The following is a 21,285-nucleotide window of genomic DNA, read 5'->3' as shown; positions in this document are numbered from 1 at the left end:
TCAGCCTCAGCAGCAGACAGTTATTTTGGCCTATGGCCTGTTTTGACAGTTATCCTGCCTATGGGACTTCTGGTCCTAAACATCTGGAGGGCGCCAGGATGGAGAAGCCTGCTCTCCGCGGTGGGCCTTATGTTCTCTCAGACCCCACTCCTAGTCCTAGACAGTTCTACTTAGGAGGGTTTTTCAATATCATTTTGGGAGGAAAACGGGCATAAAGTTGGCCAAGCGATTTCCACGAGGGAACACAGTTCCTGGACCCCTGCATCGGAAGGAGGAAGCCTCTTGAGATGCCGGTGGCACTTACTCCCGAGTAGGCAGGCGCTGGAGCTGCGCGGGAAGGCACGTAAAGGGCAGCAGCAGCCCAGCCTCCTTCTCAGCGAAGCCCGGGAAGCCAAAGCGGCGGAGGCGCGATTCCATCCGGCGGCGCGCACAAAGAAGAGGGAAGCTGGGAAGGAGCCGGGGTCGGTGGGAGAAGCCGGCGTCGGATCGCGCCTCCTGGCCAGGCGGCTGCCGGGCTGGACTTGCTGCTGCAGCAGCAGTAGGGGTGGAGCGCCCCCTGCCGGGAGCCGCGCCAAACCCGCCGCCGCCGCCTCAGCAGCAGCAGGAAAGGCGCCGCCGCCGCTGCCAGGCGCTGCATCCAACGCGGCGCGTCCGGCAGGGCTGGGCTCCATCAGAGCGGGAGCAGCAGCAGCAGCAGCGAGCGGAGGCAGGAAGGCGGGCTGGGGGGCCGCCGCCGCCGCCTCTCCCGGGAGCCCGCCCGCCGCCTGCCCGGCTTGCTGGAGCCGAGAAGTCGCCCGACCCGCGAAGGCAGAGCCGCCTGCCATGTCCCGGGAAGCCCGAGCGCCGCCGCCGCTGCCGCCGCCGCGCAAGAGAAGCCCGGAGCCGCTGGCCAGGCTTTGAGGGAGACCGGGAGCCTTAGGCGGAGAGCGAGCGGCTCCCCGCGACGCGCTCTGCTAGGCGAGCGCCCGCCGCCCTCGTGCCCAGCTGAGCCACCCTCGCGGCTCGTCCTCCTGCGAGGGGGCGGACGGCGCTCCGAGGATTCCCTGCCCGGGAGGTAGCGGAGCCCTCGGGAAGGAGAGAGAGGCGCCGAGCTGCGTTGTTGGACGGCGGCGAGCGAGAGCCGAGCGGCAGAGGGCATTGGGGGGGGGGTGTCCCTCGCCAGATGGCACACCGAAGGGGCGAGCGAAGGAGGCGGAGGCGGCTGCAGTAGCTGGAAGGCAGCTCAGGGAAGAGGAGGAGGGAAAAGGCGACGAAGACAGCAAGGGAGCAGCGCCTGGCCACTCGCTCGCCGTCGAGGAAGGGACCCAGCTGATCCCCGGCGCCCAGTCTCGCTGCGCACTGCCCCACCTGGGACCCGGCGCAGCTGGCTTCACTCCATGGCCCCGACCCAGCGCCAGGCCTGAAGGGGCAGCGAGAATGAGGCCACGTCCAACAGCAGCCAGGCTTCTGCCCGGGCAAGCGGAGGGCGGCGGCCGCAGCGACAGCAGCAGCCGGTGAGCAGAGAGCCCGGCGCCCGGCGTGGGGAGCGCCATTTACCAAAGAGCCGGAGAGTAGGCGCGCTAGCCAAGCGCCGACGCCCGCTTCTGGATCAGGAGCCACGCTTTGAGGGGCTTCGGAAAAGAGACGGACAGCTCCTCTCCCAAGGCAGGCGGGCGGAAGCGACCGCTAGGCAGGGCGCGCCGCTGGGACGTCGAGGGGCGCATCAGGCATCGCCAGGACTCGGATCGCACCTGCTCAGGGCGCCCTCTCGCCTCAGTCGATGAGCCTCTTGGGGGCCCGGGAACCCCGTTTGGATTAACTGGTTCCCCTCCCTCTCTTTTTCCGTCTTTCTTTCTCCCCATCCCCTTTTTTGGGTTCTCCGGGAACTGTCCGACGCCTGGCCACCTTCCTCGACTTCTCCTGGGACTATTACCTCACCTCACCTCGCCACCGACCTCAGGACTGTAAGTTCCGCTCCGTTCTCTTTTACAGAGCTTACTAGCCTTCCGGTTGCTGGGATGCGATGGGATGTGGAGGGAACAGAGCGATTTGCGGGTGGGAGGTCGGTTAAGTTGCCTGATCGGAAGAAATGTCAAGAGGGGACCCCCTCCCCCAGCACGCACTCGCGTCTTCTCTTTCTCTTGCCTTTGTTATTTTGACCTTTTGGGGAAGTTTTTGCGGTTGGAGGAGAGGGAGACGGGCATCCCTTGGCCTCTGGGTGTCCTAGCTGTGTTCCCCCCGCCTCGCACTCCCCGGGCATGCTTGTCGCGGCGGTTTCTTTGAACTGTCCCAAAAGATGAAAAGGTCCACTGCGCTCCTCCTCTGTCCGGATCTCAACCGGGCAATAGGGGCACCAAGCAGCAGAAGAAAAAAAAAACCCGGGCTGGATCCACCACCCGTTATCCTGCCACTTCCAAACAAAGGCGGGGGGGGGATGAGAGAGAGAGAGATGTGGCCAGATGTGCGCCCCCTGAACCGCCCTGCGCTATGCTTGGGGAGGTTCGCCAAATACTCCACACCGATTTCCCCGAGGGTTGGCTAAGGGGTCTCCGGAATGCACTGTGGGGAAGGGGCTGCGGGAACACGGAGCGGCAGAACAGCCGGACTGGGCTTGGGAAGCCGCGCGCGCACGGTGCCCCCTGATCTGGTGATGGTTCCTGTTCCTTGTCTCTCGATGTACTGTACCCCCAAAATTGCTGTTGTTGCTGCTGGGGCTGTTTTCTGAAGAAAAGACCATGTCTTACTTTTGTGATCCTCGCTCGCTCTGCTATAGACCTGGCGGCTGCCCAACTGACAGCCGCTTCAGCGCAGCCAAGGCGAGAGGCTGATATAGACCCCGTCGAGGGTCGTGGGAAGCTCCCGACACTTGACCGCCCCGCAACTCCGTCGCCTTGCAAGAGGAACCCCAAAGACCCCTTTCTTTCCACCCAGACGCAGAGAGGTTTAAGTGTTCCGAAGAAGGGGGTTCCGGTCCCTTTGCAGGAAGCTCCCTTCTGCCCCGTCTAAGGACGCCTTTGTTTGATCCCTTGTGTTAAGTGCTCTGCAGACATCACCATCCTCTTCGATTTATTGTTGTTGTTTAGTCGTTTAGTCGTGTCCGACTCTTCGTGACCCCATGGACCATAGCACGCCAGGCACTCCTGTCTTGCACTGCCTCCTGCAGTTTGGTCAAACTCATGTTCGTAGCTTCGAGAACACTGTCCAACCATCTCATCCTCTGTCGTCCCCTTCTCCTAGTGCCCTCAATCTTTCCCAACATCAGGGTCTTTTCCAGGGAGTCTTCTCTTCTCATGAGGTGGCCAAAGTATTGGAGCCTCAGCTTCAGGATCTGTCCTTCCAGTGAGCACTCAGGGCTGATTTCCTTCAGAATGGATCTTCGATTTATCTGGATAGTTAACTTCCTTAAAGGAAATGTCCAATCGCAGAATGTGTGTGTGTGTGTGTGTTTTGTGGGGAAGGCAGATAGAGTTTCTTAGGGACATTAATTGGCATGGTTGGAAGGCACCCAGGTACCCAGACCTGCCTGTTGCCTCTTTCCTCTTGCACTAGTTGGATGACATTAACTTGGCGACTCCAATATTTTGTAGGGAGAGGAAAGCTGGAGGTGGACGAGCCAGGGGTGAGCAGCTTTGAAATTGTGGGGTGCAGTTTTAAAACAGTATTTCATAGAACCTCTGATGTGGTTTTTAGGGAGTCTTGCTAAGAACCATTGGGCAGAAGACGGTAATGGCAGGAAACCCAAATGGGCCACTAATTAGCATGGGCCACCGAAGCCACTCGGACATTGTTTTGTGTGAACCCTGTGCAAGGAAGACAAACAACTCTTGCCTCACTCTTCTCACCTGCCTGGTTACAAGTTGCCTGAGGAGCTTCTTATCTAAGTTGAGTCCAGACAGTGTAATTTTTAGGAAATGATCATTGCATACCTACTTCAAACAAGTATTGTGGCTGAGTAATCATCCATGTGCTAGGGTTTTGTCTTGTTTGTTTTTTTGTTTTTTTGTTTTTTTAAACCCACATATACACACACAGCCAGGCCTGGGAAGATATCTAACAGACCCCAGTTTACACCTCATTTATTTTTTCCGCATTGCCAGACTTGTTCACAGCTTCAGACCTTGACCCCATGAACATAAATCAAAGAAATGTCCCTGAGCATATGCAGAGAGTTTGCATCCTCATAACGGGCAAGGCCTAAGTAACTCCCAGGCCCAGTGTGGGGTGCAGAACTTCCAGTCCAGAAAATGTGACTTCCAGAGAGTCTTAAAACCCCAGTTCTTTCCATATTAGAAATTAGGCGGAAAGTGTGTGTGAATAGGAAGGGGGTTGTCTGTGGGGCAGGACTGCAGCATGTGAGCAAATGAACCTCTATGATTATGACTTGGCAGAATTAACAAATCAATGTGCTTAAGACAGTGGGCTGGAAGGGAGTCCCTCCCTTCATTCACCATCATCAAGCTCAATACGATTTAGAAATGATATTTCACAACCCCATAATCCCATATGAGTGAGCTGGCGGTGATTGCTCCACTGGAAAGGGGTTTTTCACTTTGCACATGCTCAGAGGTATTGCCTTCTTTGTTGTGGCTACCCCCATCCCTGGGCTCAGTCTTGTAACTGAAAATAAATTCTGGGACAAAGGGGTTGTGAGCCCAGCAAAATAACTTAGGTTGCAAGCTACAAATCTGGACTCTGCATCTGTGTCATCAACCACTCTAGATTAAATCCTTTGCAGTCTCGGTAAATTAGCTACACATCTGTTTGTGAGGTTGGGGTTGGTGGTTTTCTTTTTGTTCTGTTTTTCCAAATCTCCAGTTCCAGATATTTTTGCCCTTTTAAAGAACAAAGGGAGTAGATTTCATCTACCACCCCACAAACCCACAAGCACTCTAAGCAAAACGCTGCCTTTCTATTCAAGTGTCGTGGAAAGCCCAGGGGGGCACGCCATCTCTGGGACACTCTCCCAATCTCCCATGCAACTCCTGTAGGAATGAACTGGAGGGATTTGGACCAGTCCCGGATGGATAAGGAGGCAAAGCTCTCTTGCTGGGATTTTGAAGTGTCAGTTATAATCAGCAGACTGCACCCCTCCTAACCCTATTTGATATATTCACAGACCTCAATCTGGAGAAGGTTAATTCAACCATGGCAAATTTATCCCATTTATTTCAATAGAACATGTGGGGGAAACAAACAAACAACACTTATTTTTTTGAGTAGCACTACTCACTTTCCTGGGGAGCCAAGTGCCACCGTGTCAGTTTTGCCAGTGTGGGCTGAATCTTGGCATTCCAAATATATGATGGCTATATATTGCAAGCTGCCGTGGTCCCAGAAGAGCATTGGGGATGAGAGCTAATTACCCTCCAAGTGGGTAAATGACATTATTCACTGTAATGCAGCTTCCATGAGAACACAGGGGCAACATGGATTGCTTTTCAATTCATTGCTCGAAAATGGCTCATATGTTAATTAGCTCAGAAGGTAGACTTTTTTTTTTTACTCGGAAACCACACTCTGCAAGTGAGTCAAGTGGCAGCATTCTTGGCTAAGCTGGGTGGCAGCAGCTAAGACCAGGAAGAAAATGTGGGAAGCTTAAATCAAGGGCAGTCATCATGTGGGCTGCATCAAGCCTATGAAGCCAATTCCAGTGGCCTACCAGCCCTCTCCCAAAACCAGGCACATTTTCCTCTCATCCTCATGCCTTACTGACAAAGGTGCTTCTCCTCCGTCTGGTGCAATGGCAATGCCATTGCTAGAAGGTCTTAGCGCTCAAGGAAACAGGAAGAAGAGATCCTTCCTGTTTCATGAGCACAAAGACCTTCTAGCAATGGCAGCATGCCAGATGGAGAAGAGGAGACTTTGGAAGGTAAGTCAAGGGCTGTGCTTTCCATTGCTGGGCTGGGTTGGGCTGGGTACAGAAATTCCTTAAATTTTACAGGTTTGGATGGAATTACTGTACAATACAAGGATTTGTTGTTTTCAGACCCTCCATGTGCCCCTATTTTCCAGAGACGTCCCAGTTTCTGATTTGATCCCAGAATGTCCCACTTTTCCTTAGGGTGTCCCTATTTTCATTGGAGAAACATTGGAAGATATGGAGTTATCTAACCCCTAAGCCATCTGAAGGCAATCCTGTATAGGGAAGTTTTCCAAATGTTTAATGTTTTATTACGGTATGTATTTATATATGTTGGAAGCCGCCCAGAGTGTTTGGGGCAACCCAGTCAGATGTGTGGGGCATAAATAGTAAGATGATAATTATGGAATGGGGCGTCCCTATTTTCATCAGAGGAATGTTGGAGGGTATGTATTTTAGGAGTATTTGGGGGTGACTTCATTCCCTGGGGAAAGCCACATCAATGGTCATTATGTGTACATGGAGTTACATGTGTTAAAGGATTATGTGATGCCTGACAGCTAGCAAGCAGGTCAAGCATGGTAATGAACCTCCTAGAACTGAGATGCATGACCACAGGGTGTGCAAACAGGGGAAATATCCAAATAATAATAATAATAATAATAATAATAATAATAATAATAATAAGTTATAATAAGTTATAATAAGTTATAATAAGTTATAATAATTTATTATTTATACCCCGCCCTTCTGGCTGGGTTTCCCCAGCCACTCTGGGCGGCTTACAACAGAAAAATGAAATAAAATAATCTATTAAACATTAAGAGCCTCCCTAAACAGGGCTGCCTTCAGATGTCTTCTAAAAATCTGATAGCTGTTTTTTCTTTGACATCTGATGGGAGGGCGTTCCACAGGGCGGGCGCCACCACCGAGAAGGCGCTCTGCCTGGTTCCCTGCAACTTGGCTTCTCGCAACGAGGGAACCGCCAGAAGGCCGCCGGTACTGGACCTCAGTGTCCGGGAAGAACGATGGAGGTAGAGACGCTCCTTCAGTGTGTGCTGTTCTGCATGATGATGAAAATGCATCTTGAGAGGCAACCTACTAGAACTCTGGAAGAGGCACATGCATTGGACTTGCTAAAGGGAGCATCCTCTGTTGAGGAGACGGTGTCCAGGATGGCTGTGCGCTGCGGCAGTGGGTAGGAACAGGTGGTGGTTGGGCTATGCCGAGGAGAGGAAACCTTTTCAGCTTGAGGGCCACATACCTTTCTTGGGTCACTCGTAAGTGGTGGGAGGGACCAGAGGTAAAGTGGGTGGAGCAATGAATGTAAATGTTACCTCTGCTTGTTTCTGCAGGGAAGCAATAAGCATGATCTGTGTCAGGGGTCCCCAGACTTACCGGGCTTCGGGCCGGAGGGCAGGGGAGTGCGCGCGCAGCGGGCCGGAGGGCGGGGGATTGCGCGCCCGTGCGCATGCGCACACGCACACGGTCGGGGAAAAAATCGTCGAAAATCGCTTGTGCGCATGCGTATGGGCCTCCCCCGACCCGGAAGTGCACCGGAAATGACCTCTTCTGGGTCGGGAGAGGCCCATACGCATGCGCACAAAGGATTTTTGGCGATTTTTTTCCGATTTTGAAGATCGCCGCCGCGCTGCGCGCCGTAAGAGGGGGCGGCGGCAGCGGGCAGCGGGCAGCGGGGGTCGTTGCGGGCCGGATTGGGAGGCCAATTGGGCCGCATCCAGCCCGGGGGCCGTAGTATGGGGACCCCTGATCTGTGTTCAAGGATACATTCCAGCCAGGCAAAAACACTCAAGGAAGGTGTAAAGCAGGGTTGGGGAGGGTGTGGCCTCGAGAGAGTTTTGAGGGCAAGATGGAAAGGCCTGGCAGCCACATTTGGCCCCCAAGTCTAAGGTTCTCCATTCCTATGCTCTGCTCTTGTATCCTCTCATCCCTCACCATAAAAAATAAGCATCCTATTCCCCTCTGTTGAGTGTTGGAGGATAAGCAGCAAGTGTTGTGTGCTGTGCAGAAAGGTGTCTTGTACTGGTCCATGCCCAGCAGGCCCATAACACTTTGGCTGACCCCAATGTCATAGGCCTGCCTTTCCGTTGCAAATAATATGTGAATGTGTACCAATCCAGGACTGGGTGAAATGGACTCTAGCCCACAAAAGTTTCTGCTGTGATAAATTTGTTAGCTTTGAAGCTGTTAGCCACAATCTCTGAGAGACTACACTTAACACAAAATCTTCAAAAGTCTTGTTGAGGGAATGAACTAAGCCTCAGACTAAGCAGTGTGTGGTGGCGGTGGGAAGAACAGGAATCTATAGGTTGCAGAAAGTGCTTAACATTAGCAGCATCACATTTCAAGGATGCACTAAAGGACCTGCATCTCTGAAACCAATCAGAATTAGGCATCTGGTCACATGGTCTGCCAGGTTCTCTTCCCCTCTGTTCATCCCTCTCCCCTACCCCGTGTTTCAAAGTCCACCCAAAGGAAACAGGCCTCCATCCTTCTTCTTTCCACTTGCAATGATAAGGATTGATACTGGGTGTGGCTGTTGCAATATCAAAGCGAATACTGAAATGCTGGAGGACCTAGCAAAGATCCTGTGTTGTTGCACAGAGCCATGCTTTCTGGGGGGTGGGGGCTGAGAGTTTTCTCTTTTTTCCCAATGACATAATGGCTATTTATAACTTTTGGCTCTCTCTGGTTTGCCGCTGGGCTGGGAAATGAATGAAATGCAGCTGTTGAGGGCAGGGGCGGGCTGTCTCTGTGCACATTTCGCAGGCTCAATTAGAGAAAGCCCCCCCCCTCTTTCCCTCTTGTTTTGGAAGGGGTCAGAATTTCAGCTTGTTTCTTTTTAAAAAGTATGTGCTCTGTGGGAGACCATTAACAGCACCCCTATTATTCTCTGAGATCCGCATTGGGATGAAGCAACAACTGCATAAACTTAACTTTGAAGAAGGACTGCGGCTCTGGAGCTAGGCATCAGCTTTGCATGTAAAAAGTCCCATGCGCCAGCATTTCCAGGCAGGGCTTGGAGAGACCCACCCTTGCCTGAAACCCTGGAAGGCCGCTGTAGACAAGCCTGAGTTGGAGAGGCTAATGTTCTGATTCAGTATATTGCAGCTTCCTACGTGAGCTCCTGGGAGAGTCTTGGGCAGATGGGCCTAATTTGAATAAGGAGCGAAGATGCCCAGCTGTGTGCTGAGTTGTCTTCAGAAGTATTTAATTCATGGTCCTGGGTCATACCAGCTTGAAGTTCTGTCTCAGCTGCCTAGATCATCTCCCTGCCAGCCCAACAGCTGGCTCTCCACAAATTCCTCCACCTGTTCATAGTGCTGTTTTCTGCCCTGGTTCTGTGGACAGAGAGTCACTTTCATCCCCTGGAGACTGACTTAGCTGTAATCCTAACCTTACTTACCCATTGAATCCAGTGGGACTTTCTTCTGAGTAGACAAGGTCGGGGTTGCAGTCACTGTTACTAAAGTGAGAGATGGCTGCACTCAAGCTTAGAGCACTTTACAAATAGCACACATTATTTCAATTTGTTTTGTCTTTCTTCTCCCGACAAGGATCTGATCACTGCCTTCCTCTTTTCCTTTCCTGTGCTGCTGCTAGTTATTGAGGAAGTTCCCGATCATATGGCAATCCATATTGCTATTATCAATATGAATAAACATCTGTCCTGCACTTCAGCTACAATTTTCCAAGGCTGCTTAAACAAGGTTCAGCAGCAAAATATTTTTAAAAGCAATAAAAGAGCAAGATTAACAGTGCAATTCTAGGCATGTCTAGCCAGAAGTCCTACTGAGTTGAGCAGGGTTTATTCCCTGAAAGTGGCTGTAGGAAGGCAGCTTAGAACAGCAGGGGGAAAAAGCAGCACAAAACAACTTCAAAGCTCAACATCATTTAAAAATCCCGGGGAAATGAAAAATGGTTTCCTTCGTACTAGGAAAGTAAGATAACAGGTTTCTGGGAAAACTTTCCAGGGTGAAAGTTCCATAGTTGGATGCCATCACCAAAAATGATCATCACTTATTGTGCTGCCATATCACCTGCCTCAGCTAGCGTGCCACAATCAGAAGGGGCAGGAAGGAAGAAGATGACAAGTTTTCACTGCATGAAAATGTAGTGCCATCAATGTACATTGACAGAGTTCCATAGGGCAGGTCTCTGCCTTCAGGAGTTTACAATTTCACAGTGGGTAGGATAGCAGAAGAAAGGGAACGCAGAGAAAGGAAAACAAGGGTAGGAATGGTGAAGGGGAACACCAGGAGTTACTAGCAACAATAACTTAGTCTTGGCTACTGTTGGGTTTTTTTTGGTTGAGCAGACAATCCAGATCACTCAGATAAGTGAGCCAAGCTGTGTCCTATTGGAAGAAGATAAAATGTTTGAGATCATCATTAGCCATTCTGACATGGAGATAAAGTCCCCTCTCACATATGGCAATTGGACAGACACCTTAAGCATTAAGGTAGCTTAATGCAAAATAGCATTTGCTATAACGGTTGCAATATTCTATGTAGTCTTCTCAACTCACTAGAAGTGTGTGTGCTTTCAAAGAGAATTTGCAAACTGAAGCTGTAACAGATACACTCTGGGCTGTAGAGAAATGTATTGTTCCATCTTGAAGATAATATTCCACGAATGCTGTAGTAAGGCAAGTGTCTAGACCTAGATAGACAACCTTTTCCTGACATATAAAGCCTTAGGCAGCTCAGGGTTCCAATACAGTACCTTCAGGGTCGCATCTCCCCATATGAACCAACCAGATGCTGCATTTGTCATAGAGGCCTTTCTGTTGCACCAGCCACTGCTTCCTTAAATACCAAGCATTTTTGTTGAGTCTTTCTGGTGTGCAAAATGTTCCCCCTTTTACATTATCTCAGTAATCTTAACAGTCCTGTAAGGTAGGGTGCTATTGCCTCTCCCACCCCCATGCAGGGCATAGGCTGAGAGTGAAAAGTGCCTTGCTTAAAGGGACCTGCTAAGTCAGGGGTCAGCAAACTTTTTCATCAGGGAGCCGGTCCACTGTCCCTCAGACCTTGTGGGGGGCCGGTCTATATTTTGAAAAAAATATATGAACGAATTCCAATGCCCCACAAATAACCCAGAGATGCATTTTAAATAAAAGGACACATTCTACTCATGTAAAAACACCAGGCAGGCACCACAAATAATCCAGAGGTGCATTTTAAATAAAAGGACACATTCTAAAGGTCATGACAGAGGTGAAATAAAAGGTCATGACAGAGGTGAAATTCCTGGTTTTCAGCACAAGGTGGAACTGCTTTCTGAGATCAAAACGTTTCACCAATCCTGCCCCTGCTAAGGAGGCGGTACAATTGCAGGGGCATTTGCAGAGGGAAATCAGCAGGCAATAGTTGTTGGTTTATTTACTCTCCCCTGCTGCACATGTCTCAGCTCCTCGTGGGTCCCCCATTCATGATCCCCAGCTGTGCTGTTAGAACAGAGGTAAGCCCAGCAGCGAGAAGGGCATTTGCAGGGATGACTCAACGGAAGAATCAAGCACCTGTTAACAAATTCCTCCGCCCCTGTGTTCGTCTCAGGTTTGCCATCTCTCGCGCAAACCCTTCATTTAGCCCATGGGAAGTAATAGCTCTGCTCTGTTCTGCACTAGTCAGGACACATCTGGAGTGCTGTATCCAGGTCATTTGAGGAAGGACTTTGACCGAGAGGAGGGTGATCAGGATGGTGAGGGCTGGATGAGGAAAGGGTGAAAAAGCTGGGGATGGTTAGCCTGGAAACGAGAAGCTTAAGGGGGTGGGGGAATGGGAGAGACATGAAAACAGTCTCCCAATATCTTAAGGGCTGTCATGGAGAAGATGGAGCTGGCATGATGGAGCTGGAGCCTCAGGCCACAGATGCTGGGTGTCCGTGTGCAATGACAGGGAGGTGTTGGAAAACAAGAGCTGAGTGGGCTACTGTATTACGGTCTTTAGTCCCTAAGGGTGCTGTCCTCTCACCAGTGCTGAAGTAAAATCTAACAACCAATCCAGTTGGTTTCAGTACATGAGATAAAGCACTCAGCATTTGTGTCGGTGTCCTCTTTGGTGGTAATAAGTTGTTTTGGGTCACTCTTGCATTAGGAGAAACTTCCGGAATGGTGGAACATTCTGCCTCAGGATATGGTGGGCTCTTTTTCACTGGAAGTATATGAGCACGGCTGGGCAAGCCACCTGTCAAGGATGCTATGGTTGCAGATTCCATACTGAGGAAGGGTTTGGATCAGATCCCTTCCAACGCCTATGATGTGGTCATAAGTGGGTCTGCTCCATTTTCAGAGCCTAGGAGATTGGAACAGGGCTTCCTTTGTGGTGGCTCCCCAGTTGAGGAATCCTCTCTCCAGAAATACCCCTAAAGAAAAGCCCTGTTGGTTCAGCCCAAAGGTTCATGTAGTCCAGCATCCTGCTCTCACAGTGGCCAACCAGATGCCCCTATTGGGAAACCCACCAGCAGAATCTGAGTGCAAGGGCATTGCCCCCCATTTGTGATTCCCAGCAACTGGCATTTGGGGGCATCCTGCCTCTGACAATGGAGGCACAACATAGCCATTGTGGCTAATAGCCCTGGGTAGCCTTATCTTCCATGAATTTGACTAATTCTCTTGTAAACCCATCCAAGTTAGGGGCCAACATGGCAGCAAATGCCACAGTTTAACTATGTGCTGCATGAAAGAAAGTCCTTTCTTTCATCTGTCCCAAATCTTCCAACATTCAGCTTTCTTGGATGGCTCCATTGGGTTCTAGTGTTCTGAGAAAGAGAAAATGTGTTTTTTCCTATGCACTTTCTCCACACTAGGCATGATTTTATACATCCGGTCTGCGCTGTTTCTCTCCCCTCCCCAATGTCTCTTGGCTTTTAGGCGGCAACTGAACACAGTTTTATTTGGTGGGCTCTTGAATGAACAATGCTGCTCTAGGCTGCTCTCAATGGGTTTGTTTCCATTGTGCTTTTTCAGCAGATCGTTCTCAAGTTTAGCAAGCCACCTTGAGGATGGAGAGGTTGAGGCACAAATGTTATAAAGGAAGGAAGGAAATGCACCTCGCCTTGGCAGATGTGAGTTGGGGGACCACCCCTTTGCCAGGGTCATCAGGAGCTCCTTCTCCCTCTGCCCAGGACATGGCATCTACCTGTACTACTACTGTCTTGGTGCAGTTCCACTGGTGGGACAGGTGCTGTGTAGACAATGCAGGAACCACAGCATCCCCTCCTCTGGAGACGTTTCAGGCGCTGCACCAGACAGTCACAGGTGAGGCGGACAGGTAGAGGGGGAGGGGAATGCTCAGCTTCCAAAGGAGCAATAGTATCCCACCTTCAGCAGGTTGAATTTTATTTTTTGGTGGTTCCAATTCTACAGTTCTATAATTATGTTTTGATTTTATAGTTGTCAACTGCTCAGGAGTTATTTTGGATATGAGCAGTATATATATAAAATCAAAACATAATTATAGAACTGTAGAATTGGAACCACCAAAAAATAAAATTATATATATGATATAATAATAATAATAATAATAATAATAATAATAATAATAATAATGGTAGACATTGGGGAAGAAGAGTATTAGCAGCTTTCCTAATTTAGGGAAGAGTTTATTGAAGGGCTTGGAAGATAAAGAGGGGGGCAGCAGGCTGAACAGAGGCAAGGAGTTCTTCAATCTTGAGTCCCCAGATATAGTTAGACTCCAATTCCCATCATTCCCAGCCAGCTTAGCCAATGGTCAAGGGGGATAGAAGTTGTAGTCCAACAACATCCGGGTGGGGGGAGGCAAAGTTGAAGAACCCAGCTCTAAGCTGCCCTTCCTTAGCCTGGTGGCCTCTGGCTGTTTTGAAGTACAGTTCCCATCTGCCTCAGGCAACATGGCCACGCTGGCTGGGTCTGTTGGGAGTTGTCATCCAAAATAGCCAGAGGGCACTGGCTGGGTTGCTTCTGCCTAGACACACCCCTAGGGATGGGGAAGAAATTCAATTTTGTTTACATTATAGTGAGGAACAGCCTAATTTGCACTCCTCAAATCAATAAACGAACCAAAACACAACTATTTCCCCACCCCCCCATATTTTGTGATGCAGCTCTCTAGCTAAGCAGTGTGGACAAACATGCACACATTAGTGAAAAATGCATTTCATTAGGGGAAATTGCTTGCGAAAATTTTGCTACACTGCATGCAAAAAAAGCGTGTTTTAAGAGAATTTCGTACTAAAGACGCTGACGAGTTTTCCTGAGTATTTTTTTAAAAGTCGCTGCTGAAATGTGGAGAACTGAGTTTAAGATAGGGAAAATGAGGGAACCTAAAAGTGACAGATTCATCCATCACTACCCACCACTCCAATTATTGCTTTGGTTTCTTTCTGGGGCTTAAATAGATCTATGATCCACCCCCACCCCAGTTTGCCCCTGGCTCCCTTCCACATCATTGCCTCTGCCTAACCGGAGCTGCCCCCACAAGTCACTGGGGCCCATCACCAGCACTTTGAAATGAATCTTCAGCTCCTCTGCTAATGTGGGGAGGCCAGGTCAGAGCAAGGGGATAGAGCCTTGCACTTTGCTGCTTCACTTTGTTTTCAGATCCTCCCCACACACACACACACACTTCCATGTTGAGGGGGAAATTGTGTCTCGCTTAATTCCCAGCATATGGCTCAGGAACAGAACCTTGCCTGTGGGTAGGAGGAAGGGGTTGAGCAAGCACAGATTCCGTGGCAGAAGCTTAGGCTCTCATGACAATTGAGTGGAGGAAGAGGGTCTGTATTAGCTCTGTAGGAGAGTGCAGGCGCTGGATGGGGGGGGAAAACCCCTGCTCCCATATTTAGCCCATAGTTCACAGGTCACCAATGCAGTGCCCATGGAGACAGGGAGGCCTTCCTAGGTGAGCAGCCACCTGCCTTTGTTACGTGGGTAATGTGGTGTTGTTGCCAGAGCCTCATCCTATGCCCACCCGGTGTTTTGAAGGTTGACGGAAGCTGGGTTAGAGCACTGGACTAAGACCAAGGAGGCCCCGGTTCAAAGCTCAGTGCTGTGAACTTCACTGGGTAACTGTGGGACAGTCGCAGCCACTCTCAGCCTGCCTACCTCACAGGGTTGTTGTGAGAATAAAATGGAGGGGGTGTGAGATCCATATATGACACTTGGAGGAATGGTGGGATGAATATAAATAAATCCTCAGTGTTTCCAGCAAAAAAAGGGGGGGGCATATTGGTCCAAGCTGTGAGCTAAAAGATCTATGGATAAAGGGTGGTATACAAATTTAAATAATAAATAATTTAATTTAAGTAACTAATTAATAATAAAATGAGCATTTGATCATAGAATCATTGAGTTGGAAGGGACCCTGAGGATCATCTAGTCCAACCCCCTGCAATGCAGGAATATGCAGCTCTCCATTATGGGGATCAAACCTGCATCCTTGCCTTATAGGGAGGCATATAGAAAGCAGACTTTTCACCACTGATGGATAATATATGGGAAGCAAATAATGGCACCTGGGGCTCCTCCCAGGATGATACCCCACCCTCCCTGCACAGTGACATATTGTGTTCCAGACCTATGGCTGTTCTCCAGCTATCCCCAGCCACCAAGCCTCTTCCTCTTCTCTTCCTTTGTCTTAGTTCTAAGCACAGCTAGGGGAAGGGCGTATTGGTGTTGCAGCAAATGTATTTTCTGATCCTGTAAAGGGTAGAACCTGAACCCATGAGTTCAGACTAGAACAGGCATCCCCAAACTGCGGCCCTCCAGATGTTTTGGCCTACAACTCCCATGATCCCTAGCTAACAGGACCAGTGGTAGGGGAAGATGGGAGTTGTAGTCCAAAACATCTGGAGGGCTGAAGTTTGGGGGTGCCTGGACTAGAAGAACAGAGATTTAGATGAAGGCTGGGGGAATATGTGGGCCGTGCAGACATTGCTGGACTACAAATCCCACTGTCACAGACCATTAGCCATGCTGGCTGGGGCTGATGGGAGTTAGAGTCCAACAACATCTTGAATGTCCCCGGCTCCCCTACTACTGACTGAGACAAAACAGTTGAGAACTTTGCAACATCACAAGCGGTTTGACAGTGAAGCAGACGGCTTCTGAAGATGGTGGATTGGTGGATTTTCCTTTGTTATGTTTTTAAGCAGAAGCTGGGTGACCTACACTAACAGGGATTATGTTAATGTAGTGGGTCTCTTGTGCCGGCAGGCCTTTGAGATCACTTCCAAGATCTATGAACTTAGGAGAAAACACTCTCTAAATGTTAGGAGAAGCAGATTAGGGGATACATAGCTGCCATTTTCAGTTCTTTTCTCTGGGTCCATGAGAACTAGCAGCACCTTTCTTTTTAAAAAAACAAAAGCTGGTGTTGAAATGTGAATTCCACCTGCATCTGTGTTTAGATGCACTTCCCTATGTTCTCCATCACTTGATTTTAGGAACACAGGAAGCTACTTTGTGCTGCATCCATTGAGCTAAATATTATCTACACTGACTTGCAGTGGCTCTCCAAGTTTTACGACCTAGTTCTCTTGTAGCCCTACCTGGAGATGTCTGGGATTGAACCTGGGACCTTCTGCATGCAAGGCAGATGCTCTACCCCTGAGCCACATCCCTGTGTCTCTCATGAAAACAGGTGCATTGTCCCACCTCAGATCCAGCCAGCGTGTTGGGGCTTGCTCTGGTTCCCTGCAGCTGCACCCAAGGGCCAGGCCAGATCGCATTGCTCTGTTTACTCTTGGTGGTCAGGGAGGATGTTCGCGTTCCCTGAGCGCAAGACAGCTGGTAAACAGTGGTGGTGTTGGCTGGGTAGCCAGCTCCTTTGTCTAGTAAGGAGATCATTAAGAGCTCAGCTTCCCACCTGTTCTGACAGGAAATGGCCCAGCTGCCTGGTCCTCCCGTTTCCTAGTAACAGTTGACAAGATGGTGGCGCAGAAGGGGCCTCTACCCAAGATACGTCTGTCAGTCCACAGTGTCACTTGCACCGTGTGCAGGAAGATGCCCCTGCTAGAAATGGAGCCGTATTATTCACACAACTTGGAGCACCTCTTAGCAGGTTGAGGAGAAAGTACATTTCCTCGCTACCTAGCAGACATCCAGGTGTGGCATCCAGGCAAGTCACCTTTACTTGCTAGTGGTCTACTGGAGTTTTTGGCTCTCCAGGGTGGAAAATCCATGTGGGTTAATTTGGCACTTGCTGGAGAGATTGCTGAGACACTTTGTCCTTGAATGCTTTAAGGTTGCAGTTTTTTGCCAACCTGGTGTGCTGTGATAGCAAGGGCTGGCGGGAGTTGTAGTCCAAAACATCTGGAGGGCACCAGGTTGGCAAAGGCTGTAATGTGCCATTTCCCTAGGGACCAATGCCAAAAGACAGTCAATGGGGGAAAGTTTAGCTTGATCCTCGTAGGGCCATATCCTGATAAAAGAGAGTCGAAAAGAAGGAAGTTTGGGTTTCATGTGCTTAACAGTTTCTTGAATTTTCGGGGCTCCTCACTGCAGCTGTTCAGAGCTAACACTTCTTTCCCGTGTTGTTCTTTCTCATTTTATGAATCATATTTTGTTTGCATTTTATTATACGGAAACATGTAAGCTTTTCAGTGCCTCCAAAGTCTAGCTGCCAAATGACTTCGTATTTCAAAATCTCAAACTTCGGCATACTCTATTTCTTTTACTCATATCCTTAATGCATTCGCATGCCACCTTTTCCTCCCAAGTCACCCAAGGTGGTTTACTAGGTTCTGCCACTCCTCATTTAGTCCCCACAGCAACTCTGTGAGGTTGGTTAGGTTGAGAGTCAGCGAGCTTCACAGCCCATTGGCAATTTTAACGCTGGTCTCCCAGTCTTGTTAGACCTGATGACAGAACTCCAACATAGGGGTTAATGCCATGCTAGCGGGGCTGAACCTGCACCTCCTGGGCACAGCTGGTAGTGTGAGTACTTTCTGCCATGTAGTCGTAATGATCTCCATAAATCTTTTTGGAACTAAGCTGCTCCCTTTCGGCATAGTACATAGCTACACTATAAGACCAGACGAAGAATCCTGATGGTTCAGGACAAAGGCCAGTCTAGCCCAGCATCCTGTTCTCTCAGTGGCCAACCAGATTCCCCTATCAGGAAGCCCACAAGCAGAATCTGCGGGTAACCATGCTCTCTCCCATTGTGATCCCCAGCAAAGGGCATTTGGAGCCATGCTGCCTCCAGCAGGGGAGGTGCAACACAGCCATTGTGGCTAGCAGCCATTGATAGCCTTACCCTCCATGAATTTGTCCCATCCTCTTTTAAAGCCATCACAACCTCTTGTGGGAGTGAATTCTATAGTTTAGCTCTGTGCTGTGCTTTCCTTTGCCTGCCCTGAATCTGAAGGATCATTGGATGGGCCCGAATATTATGAGATCCACTTCATCCATGACAGTCGGCATTTTATACACCTACACCACTGAAATATACTCGGAGTCAAGAGTGAATTTCATGCTCTTTATTCAGCTCATAGTCATCAAGGAGGAGAAGAGAAGACGAATGGCTCTTTTCCCAAAACCATCTGCTTATATACATTATTTACACAATGGGCCTTGCGTGATTGGCTACTTCAGGGCTACACCTGTGGGCCAATTATATTGTGGATTGACTTTTGCCTGCAGCCTGATTGGCTGCTCCTACAGGCCAATCAGGTAGCAGATTCACTTCTGCCAGCCGCCTGATTGGCTGCTCCAGCAGGCCAATCAGGTTGCGGATTCACTTCCACCTGGAGTTGGATTGGGTAGCTCCCGCTGAATCTGAATCCTATTGTTCTAGGATTCAGCTCAGTACATAACAACCACAGAGCCTAGGGCTTGATGATCAGAAGGGTGGCGGTTCAAATCCCCGTGATGGGGTGAGCTCCCGTTGTTCGGTCCCAGCTCCTGCCAACCTAGCAGTTCGAAAGCACGTCAAAGTGCAAGTAGATAAATAGGAACCACTACAGTGGGAAGGTGAACGGTGTTTCCGTGCGCTGTTCTGGTTCGCCAGAAGCGGATTAGTCACGCTGGCCACATGACCCAGAAGCTGTACGCCGGCTCCCTCGGCCAGTAAAGTGAGATGAGCGCTGCAACCCTAGAGTCGTCCACAAATGGAGCTAACGGTCAGGGGTCCCTTTATGTGCCCCCATTACTCACCCCCTCCAAACTTTAAAGTTCCCCCTCCCTCCTCCTTTCCTCCTAGGGTTTCCATCACCACTCCTTGATTGTAACACATTTTGTGTCTCCTGTGCATAAAAAACACATTGTGTGTGTGTGTGTGTGTGTGTGAAGCATGATTTCGAAATTGCAAACCTTCAAAAAAAATTTAGATACAGCTGAAAAGCCCAAAACTGTTTGCTTACAAAATAATTACCGGGGGGGGGGGGGCGCAAAGGGGTGTGAATAGCCTTTTTTTCTCCTTCCCTGATGCTGATGCTAGGAACTGCAACAGCTTCGCTCTCTTCTCCCCCTCTCCTCCCCCCTCCCCATAACACCCTGACTCCAACTGCTCCATCTGCTTGCTTGGAATGCTTCCCACAATTGGGATGCCTGCAGAAAGAAAAGGATTAGGGGGAAATCCAGTCCCACTGAGGGATCAGCCTGAGAGGTCATTCAGAAACACCAGGCTGTGTTAAGTTGGGCTCCGTTTAACTGGAATGTGAAATTCCCCTCCTGGCCTTCATTTCAATCTGCCTAGGTGAGATTCATAAAGGTAAAGGGACCCCTGACCATTAGGTCCAGTCGTGGATGACTCTGGGGTTGCAGAGCTCATCTCACTTTACTGGCCGAGGGAGCCAGCATACAGCTTCCGGGTCATGTGGCCAGCATGACTAAGCTACTTCTGGCGAACCAGAGCAGTGCATGGAAACACCGTTTACCTTCCCACTTGCAGTTTGACATGCTTTCGAACTGCTAGGTTGGCAGGAGCTGAGACCGAGCAATGGGAGCTCACCCCGTTGCGGGGATTCGAACCACCGACCTTCTGATCAGCAAGCCCTAGGCTATGTGGTTTAGACCACAGTGCCACCCGCGTTATGCACAGTGCTGTGTAATTGTTTTAAAAAGCACCTTCCAGTTAAGCAGCTGCATCCAGATGCCACTACTACTACTACTACTACTACTACTACTACTACAAGGGTAGAACCCTGTGGCCTCCCAGATGTTTCTGGACTCCAACTCCCATCATTCTTGATCATTGGCCATGCTGGCTGAGTCGGATGGGAGCTGGATTCCAACAGCATCTGGAAGACCACTACAAGATGTACAAGATGCAGGGGTGATGGCTGTCAACCTAGATGGCTTTAAAAGGGGATTAGGCCAGTCCCTGGAGGAAAAGGCTATTGATGGCTGCTTGTCATCCTGACTACACTTTATCTCCAGTATCAGAGGCATTGCTCAGCTAATTAACACATCACCCTTGAAGGATTCTCTCCCCTGTCAGTTGATCTGCCAAGCCTCCTTTTAAACCAGTCAGTAAGGCATGTGACTCTTGATCTCAGGGCTGTGGGTTCGAGCCCCACATTGGGCAAAAGATCCCTGCATTGCAGAGGGTTGGACTGGATTAGCCTTGCAGTCCCTTCCAACTCTACCAGGAAGGCATCACCGCATCTCCTGTCAGTGTGAATTTCATAAGACAATAGTGCACTGTGTGAAGAAGTGAAGAAGTCCTTTCTTTTGTCTTTCCTGGATCTAATGTCCATCAGTGCCATCATGTTCTACTATTACAGGGTTAGGGGAAAACTTGTCTCCCTCCCCAGCTGCTTCTGCCCACTTCTTGCAAAGGCAAAATACAGTATATAGGAGGAGATAAGTGAGCCTTCTTTGCTGAGCTCTTATACCTTTCAGCAAAATGATCCCGTGTTCTTCTGCTTTTAGATTTTTTTTTTAACCCATCCAGTTCCTACAGGGTGGCATTATAAATTACAGCAAAGGCCTTAAATGTAGGGTGCATTATTATTATTTTCTATTGAAAAACTAGCTATCCTTGCAAGGAATCCCCTGATAATCTCTTAACAGAAAATTCTTGCCATCATTCTGGGAAAAACGGAAAGCTGGGCCACCAAGGACACCTCCTTGATGTGCTTGTTTGCTGTGTGGAAGGTGCCCTTACAAGGCTATCCATGCACACTGTAGCCAACCCATGAGAACCCTGGTTTCAATAGGAGTGCCAGTAAACAGCACACAAAACAAACAAGCCACTAAAAATAATATTTAAAAAATGAAATGATAGGACTTGTGCTGCAAACTTCTGTGCCACAAATGCAATAGCAGCCTGAAGGTGCTGCCTTTAGGCCAGGCCTGTGCAACTCCAGTGTTGGGGGGGTAGATGCTTTCCAGATGTTCTTGGACTACAGGTCCCATCATCCCTGATAATCGGTTGTGCTGGCTGGGGTTGAATTCCAATAACATCTGGAGGGCGCTTTGTCAGTTCCCCTGTGATGAA

At 49.5% G+C, this 21,285-nt stretch overlaps 1 protein-coding gene across 6 annotated transcripts in view; it reads left to right on the top strand.

The window, feature by feature from the left end:
* Nucleotides 1-633: 633 nt before the first annotated feature.
* CBFA2T3 (CBFA2/RUNX1 partner transcriptional co-repressor 3) overlaps nucleotides 634-21,285 on the top strand; it is a 67,629-nt gene continuing 46,977 nt past the window's right edge. For all 6 annotated transcript variants that reach the window (XM_035119413.2, XM_035119412.2, XM_035119411.2 and 3 more), the window contains exon 1: nucleotides 634-1,943. The gene's annotated coding sequence lies outside the window, so the exon portion shown is untranslated. The remainder of the gene's footprint in view (nucleotides 1,944-21,285) is intronic.

The sequence above is a fragment of the Zootoca vivipara genome, chromosome 6 (genome assembly GCF_963506605.1).
Source record: "Zootoca vivipara chromosome 6, rZooViv1.1, whole genome shotgun sequence".
Taxonomy (NCBI): domain Eukaryota; kingdom Metazoa; phylum Chordata; class Lepidosauria; order Squamata; family Lacertidae; genus Zootoca; species Zootoca vivipara.
The sequence above is the reverse complement of the archived record's forward strand: the minus strand, read 5'-3'. Positions and strand labels throughout refer to the sequence as shown.